We start from the raw sequence: 10,397 nt of genomic DNA, 5'->3' as shown, positions 1-10,397 counted from the left end.
AATAACCATCGTATTTATTTATTGGAAAACTTCACGTAGGTGAATTCTGATAGATATAACTTCTCCATTAAAAGAAATCACACGATTATCTTGGTCGGTTATCCTAAAATTTACTCTGTGTATGGTTTTTCCTGACACAGGTAGATAAACCAAATTTTTAGGTTCCATATTGAATTTATAACCAATTGGGGTTGAGTATGCGCTGAATGAAAATATTGTATTTGTTTTTTTTCCATCATTATTTGCACCATCAATCAAATCACAGTGAATTAACACCGAATTTATTCCTGAGGATATTTGAATGACATTATCACTGTAAAACGTCCCATTAGTTTCAATCTTTTTTGAGGAGAAACCCAATAACTCTCTAAATGAATTATCAATTGTGAAATCAACCTTGTAGTTATTTTTAACTTTAATCGTTGATTTTGAAGTATGTTTTTGAATGTTTATAACAATATTTTTTGGTTCATCACCCTGTTCTTTCATAAGACGAGCAATTTCGGAAGATATTTGAGAAATCTCATATGCTCCGGGTGAGACTGTTATCGTTTTGTATCCACTTCCGGGATTATAACTAAACTTGTCATTTTTATCAGTTATATTAAATAAGGTATTATAAGTTTCCATGGACAATAAAGATGCCTCATATTCTTTTGTTGTGTCAAGTTGTAGTGGGTATGGGAATGAAGATGTGTGGTCGCTTGTTGTGAAATTGAAACTAAGGATTGTGCTTCTCATCTTATTTAATATGAGATAAAATGTCTTTATATTGAGATTTATTAATTATTTTTATGTTCATCAACTGGTCTAAAATGGCTGATGCTTCATTAAAACAATTGTTATTTTCAGCCTTCTTACTGCCTAACAACAACAACAGTCTATTAACTAATTGCGATGGGTCATTTGGAAGAAAACTAACACCTGAACCAAGGATACTTAAAGCCTGAATAATGTGTTTCTCCTTCTCATTCTTCCTACTTTTACCAGAAAGAATAACCTTATAATTTAGAGTGTTCAGCAGATCAATATATACTCTATCATCATTATTTTCCATATCCAATGGTTTATCAATATACTTTGATTCATCCCTCACAGTTGAACCTTGTCTTCCATCTTTTGTGAGAAGAAACATTAATCTCGGAGTTAGTTTAACAGGGGGTTGAGCAGAACCCAAGAACCTTAATTCATCATTAAATATCAATACCTTTTCTTGAACAAGATGAAATATTGCTGGTTGTTCTGTTGGAATGAGTCCTGCTTTGGTTTTTGAATCCGCTGAATATTCATTGTTTTGAACAGCATTCACAATATAATCAGGGGGTTGATTAATCTCTTCCAGTTGTTGAAATAATTCTTCATCATGATATTCTAATTCTCCAATATGCTCTAATTCTTCCTCCGTCATTTGACTGAAATCTTTTAACATTTGTAGCTTTCTGGGAGTATATTCTACTGTGGGAACTGTGGAAACATCTTTCATTTTTTCTTGGGAAGTTTTTAAAAGTGGTTTAAAAAATTTCTCTTGTTTTCTTTCAAATGCTTCTTCGCCCGTTAGTTTCTGTCTGCGTTTCTTCTTTATGTCTTCCTGTTGTTTTACAACTTTTGAAACCAACTCTTGATGTTCCTTAAATCTTCTTGCTCTTTCTTTTGCATCCATTTATTTATTGTAAAATATCATTTAATGAATTGTAAAGATCAACAGGGAAATTTTCCTTTTCTTCATCATTCAAGTAGATGTGTTCAAATAAATCCTTTTCTTTAAATATTTCATCAAATTCTTAATTAACATTAATGCGAGTTGTAATTTCTTCTTCACCAATACTTGCATCTCTGCTTTTCATACGTTTGCGTTGAGTTTCTTCATCAACATCAAAACCGAATGATAAAATCTTCACTCCACTCAGATGTTTAATAATTTGTCTCGTTCCTTCTGGATTAGTTTCTAATATCCCAACACCACCAGATTTTAGTTTCCTTAACTCACTCTTACAATGTGAATATTTTGTTGTACCAAGAGAAACCTCCTCAAACATTTGGCCTTCATTCCTCAATCGCATATGTTCCTCCACTGAAATATAGTGATAATCTTCACCTTTTACTTCTCCAGGTCTTATTGCTCTAGTTGTTGTTGATACAATGCGTATCACGGGGTGTTTTTTAAGTAAATTTACAATATTCTCATTTGTACTACACAAGAACCTTGATTTATGAAAGTTTTTTCCAGAAGCAGATTTACCCACAAGATTTATAATAATAGTTGTCATTTATATATGTAATTGTTTATAAAACAAAAAATATATCCCTTAATATCTCATCTTGTTTCACAACAATATATTTATATTTTTCAGTCGTGTGCTTCATGTAATCCTCAAATTTCTTTTTACTACATAATGTAGAACAATTATCTCTCCAAAAATTATTGATATCTATTGAATTTAACTTGAATAAAATAAAAGTATTAGCATTGTTTCTGATGGAACGACGAGGAAGTTGAAAGTACGATTGACTAAGATAAATACAATTACAAGAAGAATGTCTCCCTCTTGTGTAGTAGCTGTCCATTACCGTTTGGTTTCTCTCATTAACACAATCATCAAAGATAACGAGGTTCTTTTTTGATTTATCCAAATCTTGTGGAGACGGTATATCATCCGTATTATCACGAAGAATACAAGTTATAGGATTTGATTTCTTTTTACATCTCTGTGTATCACAAAATAGTTGAATTATATCTTCAATGTTATAATCATTTAGGTTTTTTTGGCGTTTAAATAAACCGATTATATCTTCTTTTTGAAGACCAGCATTAAAACCTTGTGAGAGTAGTTGATACTCTGGTTGAAAACTCGACTTTGTGAAAATTATTAAATTATCATAATCTAAAAAGTTGGGAGTGAGGAGCATTTTTAAAAGTAAGCAGGTTTTTCCACATCCACTTGAACCAACTATGAGACATCTTAATGAATTTGGGAGATTTTTATGGTTGTTAAATTTTATCTTATTTTCCCAAATAGGTAAAAAATCATTCATTTATATATTTGAAAAACAGGTTATTTAATTTATTATTGGCTTTTTTAGAAACTCTATATTTTATCCTAAGTTCAGGTTTAATTTCAAGATAATCCATTATTTTATTTATACAATATCTTATGTTGATATTTCCCTGAAAATTACATCCATGAATAATATACAACAACAATCCTTTGAACATTTCTCTTATACGTTCAGTTTCTTCCCTTGTAAGGAAAGGTGTGTTATCACCCTCATACTTTACATTCATTTCTCTAATCAATCTTGTAAAGTAATTCATTTTTGGTGTAAATCTAAAAGAATTATTTTCCTTTTTATATTTTTTATTATCATTAATTAGAAGATAATCACAGAATATACATTGTTTATAGGCTTTTGACTCTGTGTTTAATCCCCGTCTTTCACACGCAGGACAATTCTCAAATTTGTCATATGGAGAATCAGGAAAGTCAAGCATATTTATAAAGTAAAACTTTACTTAAACTGAAATTCATCTATACTTTCAGTTGTATATTACCATCGATATCGATATACTTTTTTTCATTATCAGATTCAACGACAACATTTTTTATATTAAAGGTAATTTTAAAATGATCGTTAATTACTATTGAACGAAATGTCATTTCACCTGATATATTAGCATCCTTTATTTCATCAGGATTTACATCTTTCGGGTTGTTGAAAAAAATACAAATTTCTCCTTGCATATTACAGATGGTCTTATCTTTTCTTTCTAAAGCTTCATCCATAAGATTTTTGTTTTTTGATACTTTTTCTTGTTTCATTGCTTTTTCTAGTTTTGAATATATTACTAGAAGGAGAGGAGAAACTTTTGTTAGAGATACTTTAATTGATGTTCTACCAGGTATACTAAAAGCCCTTCCACTGAAGGAAATTGAAGAACTCATATTATTTACCATAATAGTTTTTATCCAATAGTTGTTATATTTATCTTTGTTCAATTTTACATCCTTGACATATTTCTCAGTATCTTTAACAAATGAAGAGATTGATTGAAACTTGTCTTTTGTGTCTTGAAACATTGTATTTATTAAGTGAAAAAGTTGGAGGATAAAATGGTTTTAAGCACAGATTCACCTGTAAAATAAACGAAATTTTCATCAAGAAAATTTTAGTTTAAGCAAAGATTTATTATATAAATATGGTGAATACAACATACTGCGATGTTTGTAATCACGAATATTAACATTATAGAAAACACCTCCGAACCAACAAACACACATTTAATCTGTTTCATAAAATATCTCCTCTTGAGTTGGAAAGAAAACATTGTGATATCTGTTCAAAGGATGTTTTGAAGAGTAGTTATAATAAACATCTTCAATCACAAAAACACAAGAAAAATGAGTTTAAAGTAAAGGGAGACTATTATATTGAAAACACTGATGGGGCATTTAAAGGGCATATAAAAATAAGGACTTTTCAATTTGGAGAACCCGGTCCATCATCAATAGCTGAATCAATTGAAATAGTGAAACCCGATGTTGAAAAATTTATTAAAAAGACATTAAAAGAAATGAAAACTTTAAAGTTTTATATGGGAGTGAAAATGAATATGAAAAGACAAGATGAAGAACAAACTCCTTATATGAGAACAGATCTTCATTTTATAACATCATTTCAAGATTTTTTGAATAGTGGGGTTTATGAAGAACTATCAAGACAAGAGGAGGATGTTGATAATACAGTGGTAGGAAGTGGATTCAATATTAAAAAAAATCATCTTTTTAGGTATACACATATGTATGTATGTATGTATGTATATATATATATATATATATATATATATATATATATATATATGTATGTATATATATGTATATATATATATATATACATACATATATATACATACATATATATATATACATACATATATACATATATATATATATATATATATATATATATATACATACATATATATACATACATATATACATACATACATATATATACATACATATATACATATATATATATATATATATATATATATATATATATATATGTATATATATATATATATACATACATACATATATATACATACATATATATATATATATATACATACATATATATATATATATATATATATATATATATATATATATATATACATACATATATATATATACATACATATATATACATACATATATATATATATATATATACATACATATATATACATACATATACATCCATATACATCCATACATATATTCTCATATATATATATATATATATATATATATATATATATATATACATATATATATATACATATACATCCATACATATATTCTCATATATATATATATATATATATATATATATATATATATATATATATATATATATATATATACATATATACATACATATATATTTACATACATACATATATATATATATATATATATATACATACATATATATATATATATACATACATATATATATATATATATATATATATATATATATATATATATATATATATATATATATATATACATATATATAGATATATATACATATATATATAAGTAGGGTAAGAATACTGATTCTGGCTCACTTTTCCCCATGTAAATGAATGGGGGATTTTCAGCGATTCATATTTTTTTCCCTAAAAATAAACCCCCTTTTTATCCCAAGGTATATTTATTTGTCTCCCCTTTTAACTTGGAGGTTGAACCTCATTGAATTGAACACCTGGGGGTTGAACAGCTCACTCATTGAACCTATAAAGATTTGTTCATTCTCAAATTCCTTCAATAGTTTAATTTTTTTTGCACAATAATCCCCATCTAAAATATTGACAAACAAAACATTTGAATCTTTATATTTTTTAAGATACCCCATTTGTGCCATTACGAAATGATAAACTTCTCTTAATGCTCTTGTTTGACCACCTCCTGAGCCACAGGTTATTTTTTGTTAAGCCCCGCCCACTTTTCCTAAGCCCCGCCCACTTTTGCTAAGCTCCACCCACTTTTCATAAGGTATTTTTTCTAAGCCACGCCCACTTTTCCTAAACCCCGCCCACTTTTGCTAAGCTCCGCCCACTTTTCATGAGGTATTTTTTCTAAGCCACGCCCACTTTTCCTAAGCCCCGCCCACTTTTGCTAAGCTCCGCCCACTTTTCATAAGGTATTTTTTCTAAGCCACGCCCACTTTTTCTAAGCTCCGCCTACTTTTGCTAAGCCCCGCCCACTCTTACATCATTTCCAGTTCATCTCTGACTCACAAAGAAATCACTAGAAAATTACAGGATGTTATGGTTTTGAAAAATTTCCCAATGAAGGCTTGCCTAGGCTTGCCCAGGGAATTTCCAAAGGAAACCACACCCACCAGTCTTTCTCTATAAAAGCTTCAAACCCAGGCTCCATTTTAAACATTTGTTCTTGCTGGCAATGGTGTTCTGTGTGCTTGTCTCGAACTCTCTGTCTTCTATGGAACTAAACCTTCAAGTTGATGAACTGGATTCAAACCTCTTATCTATTGAGGTAAGATTTTTTATTTTCCTATTTTCAAACTTTGATTGAAGCATACTCATTTAATAATTAAATAACTTAATTAATACATTATTATTTTCTCTCACAGGAAATTGTATCTGAAATACAAAAAGAAAATACTGCTTTTGCTACAACTTGGAGGGAAATTGTTGGCTTGGTTGAAGACCTTGAGTGGGATGACTTTGGTGTTCCTTGGAACTCTCTGTCTTGTATGGAACTAAACCTTCAAGTTGATGAACTGGATTCAAACCTCTTATCTATTGAGGTAAGATTTTTTATTTTCCTATTTTCAAACTTTGATTGAAGCATACTCATTTAATAATTAAATAACTTAATTAATACATTATTATTTTCTCTCACAGGAAATTGTGTCTGAAATACGAAATGAAAATACTGCTTTTGCTACAACTTGGGGCGAAATTGTTGGCTTGGTTGAAGACCTTATGAGCGATCAAGACCCACAGAACGAGTTCGTCCTTGATGACCCAACCAAAGAGTTATACCTTGGAGACCAGCAAAATCCTGAAAAAGAGTTTTACAGCAATAGTACTCATTGTGAGTTATCAAGACAATACCCACTGAACAAGTTATACCTTGATGAGCCAGAATACAAGTTTTACCTTGGAGACTCACAAATTTTGAAAAAATCAGTAAATGAGTTCTGCCTTGATGGTTTAAATAACTACCTTGGAGACTCAGGAAAAGGGTTCTGCCAAGATGGTTCTAAATATGGGGCCTACCTTGGAGACTCACAAATTTTTAAAAAATCAGTAAATGAGTTCTGCCTTGATGGTTTAAATAACTACCTTGGAGACTCAGGAAAAGGGTTCTGCCAAGATGGTTCTAAATATGGGGCCTACCTTGGAGACTCACAAATTTTAAAAAAAATCAGTAAATGAGTTCTGCCTTGATGGTTTAAATAACTACCTTGGAGACTCAGGAAAAGGGTTCTGCCAAGATGGTTCTAAATATGGGGCCTACCTTGGAGACTCACAAATTTTGAAAAAATCAGTAAATGAGTTCTGCCTTGATGGTTTAAATAACTACCTTGGAGACTCAGGAAAAGGGTTCTGCCAAGATGGTTCTAAATATGGGGCCTACCTTGGAGACTCACAAATTTTGAAAAATCAGTAAATGAGTTCTGCCTTGATGGTTTAAATAACTACCTTGGAGACTCAGGAAAAGGGTTCTGCCAAGATGGTTCTAAATATGGGGCCTACCTTGGAGACTCACAAATTTTGAAAAAATCAGTAAATGAGTTCTGCCTTGATGGTTTAAATAACTACCTTGGAGACTCAGGAAAAGGGTTCTGCCAAGATGGTTCTAAATATGGGGCCTACCTTGGAGACTCACAAATTTTGAAAAAATCAGTAAATGAGTTATCCTTAAGAGACTTTGTAAGTTGGTTTTACTTTGAATACTTGAAATGTGGGTTCTGGATTGATAACTCACAATGTGATACATATCTTGGAAACTCAACGGGAATGTGGTTATACCTTGAAGACTTGGAAAGTTGGGTTTATGTTGGACACTTGAAACTTTTTTGGGGGCTTTTATTTATTTATTTATTTATTTATTTATTTATTTATTATTATTATTATTTTATTTATTTATATTTTGGAGACTTTTGGAGTTGCTATCACTCTTTGGGATCTAAACCTATCGATGTAGTTCTTTGTCGGATGGTGCTTGATGGGAGCAAGATCAAGAAAGTTCTGGGAAGAAAGTGCAGGCTTACTCCCCCTTTCTACGTCATCAAACCTGAAAGCCTTAAAAGACAGAATTGGAAGAAGAAAAAAAAAACGTAAAAATATATATATATATAGGTGGAAATCTCATTTTGAAAAAGACATTGTGTTGGGTGAGGATTGAGTTGGGGTTGAGATTTTGAATGTGAGGGTTGGGGTTGAGATTTTGAATGTGAGGGTTGGGACACACACACACATACACAAACAAAAGTTAAGCCTTGACTATTCAGTTGAGGATTCTGTGTTTGGGGTTCACAGATCTAAGAACGTCCCCCTTGACACACATTATATACTGTTATACACCTCGGACTTGGCCCTCGAGTGTCCACAACGGTGTATAGTAGGAGGGAGTGAAGCGCCAACCTATTGCTCCCATTGCACACACACACACAAACAAAAGTTAAGCCTTGACTATTCAGTTGAGGATTCTGTGTTTGGGGTTCACAGATCTAAGAACGTCCCCCTTGACACACATTATATACTGTTATACACCTCGGACTTGACCCTCGAGTGTCCACAAAGGTGTATTATCTGCTTAGTTTTGTCTTTTGTAATTCCTGTGAAAAAAATGTATTGATTCAATGATAACCCAAGAAAGTGTAAGAAACTTGGATGAAAAGAATTTGTTTAAATCATGTTTTGGTAAAAGATATATTCATCCTACAGTCGAATGTGTCCTAGAATACTATAAAACAAAGGGTTTAGAAAACTGCCCAGGTCTGTCATGCAAATGTAGAATTGACCGACCAGATTGTTAAAGTAAATAATGAAACATGTACTCTCTACTCAATATTTGATATAGAGACCATGAAAATATCGTGGATTTTCTTTGCCTCACTCTCAATAATCTTTTGATAATAATCATCATTTTGATATATCTAGTTAAAATAAGGAAGAACCCTACATTTGTTTTATAGATGCTCTAATTCAAACAGAGCAAAGACAACATAACATAATGTTATACCCTGGATAATTAAATCTCCCAATCGCCTCATTAACTCAAAACTTCTTAACAAAGTCAGGAGAAATAGTGTATACCAAAGAGTAAAAAGTGTGAACCAACAAATGGACAACATTTCAGATTAATTTTTTTCTTATCTATCCAAACTCTTGTGATTTATTTTTCCCATTCATTTGAAATAATCTAGATGAACACCTACTCAATGAAAAAAGAAAGAATCCATATGAACACCTAGTCAATGAAAAAGAAAGAAAAGAATCCATATGAACACCTACTTATCTAATCAATGAACTGTTAATATTCTAATTGAACACCTACTCAATGAACAGAAAGAAAGAATCCATATGAACACCTAGTTAATGAAAAGAAAGAAAGAATCCATATGAACACCTACTTATCTAATCAATGAAAAGAAAGAAAGAATCCTAATTGAACACCTAATCAATGAACTGTTAATATATTCTAATTGAACACCTACTCATCAAGTCAATGAAAAAGAAAGAAAGAATCCTAATTGAACACCTACTCAATGAACTGTTAATATTCTAATTGAACACCTACTCAATGAACAGAAAGAAAGAATCCATATGAACACCTACCCAATGAAAAAGAAATATTCCAATTGAACACCTACCCAATGAAAAAGAAATATTCTAATTGAACATCTACTCAATGAACTGATAATATATTCTAATTGTACATCTACTTATCTACCCAATGAAAAAGAAATATTCTAATTGAACATCTACTCAATGAACTGATAATATATTCTAATTGTACACCTACTTATCTACTCAATGAAAAAGAAATATTCTAATCAATGAACTGTTAATATATTCTAATTGAACACCTACTCAATGAACAGAAAGAAAGAATCACAATTGAACATCTACTTATCTAATCAATGAACTGTTAATATTCTAATTGAACACCAAGTCAATGAAAAAGAAAGAAAGAATCCTAATTGAACACCTACTCAATGAACAGCTAAAAATCCATATGAACACCTACCCAATGAAAAAGAAATATTCTAATTGAACACCTACTTATCTACTCAATGAAAAAGAAATATTCTAATCAATGAACTGTTAATATATTCTAATTGAACAC

General features: G+C 30.5%; 1 long non-coding RNA gene across 1 annotated transcript; it reads left to right on the top strand.

Annotated features, from left to right (window-relative positions):
• Positions 1–5,705: 5,705 nt before the first annotated feature.
• Positions 5,706–9,142, top strand: LOC147024781 (uncharacterized). Its single transcript, XR_015059193.1, has 3 exons — positions 5,706–6,569; positions 6,667–6,843; positions 6,941–9,142. It is a non-coding gene; the product is annotated as an uncharacterized LOC147024781 (long non-coding RNA).
• The last annotated feature ends 1,255 nt before the right edge of the window (positions 9,143–10,397 follow it).

This window comes from Eptatretus burgeri, chromosome 6, assembly GCF_056783735.1.
Source record: "Eptatretus burgeri isolate ZD-2024b chromosome 6, Ebu_testis_v1, whole genome shotgun sequence".
Classification (NCBI taxonomy): domain Eukaryota; kingdom Metazoa; phylum Chordata; class Myxini; order Myxiniformes; family Myxinidae; genus Eptatretus; species Eptatretus burgeri.
This window is presented reverse-complemented; position numbering and strand designations above follow the sequence as displayed.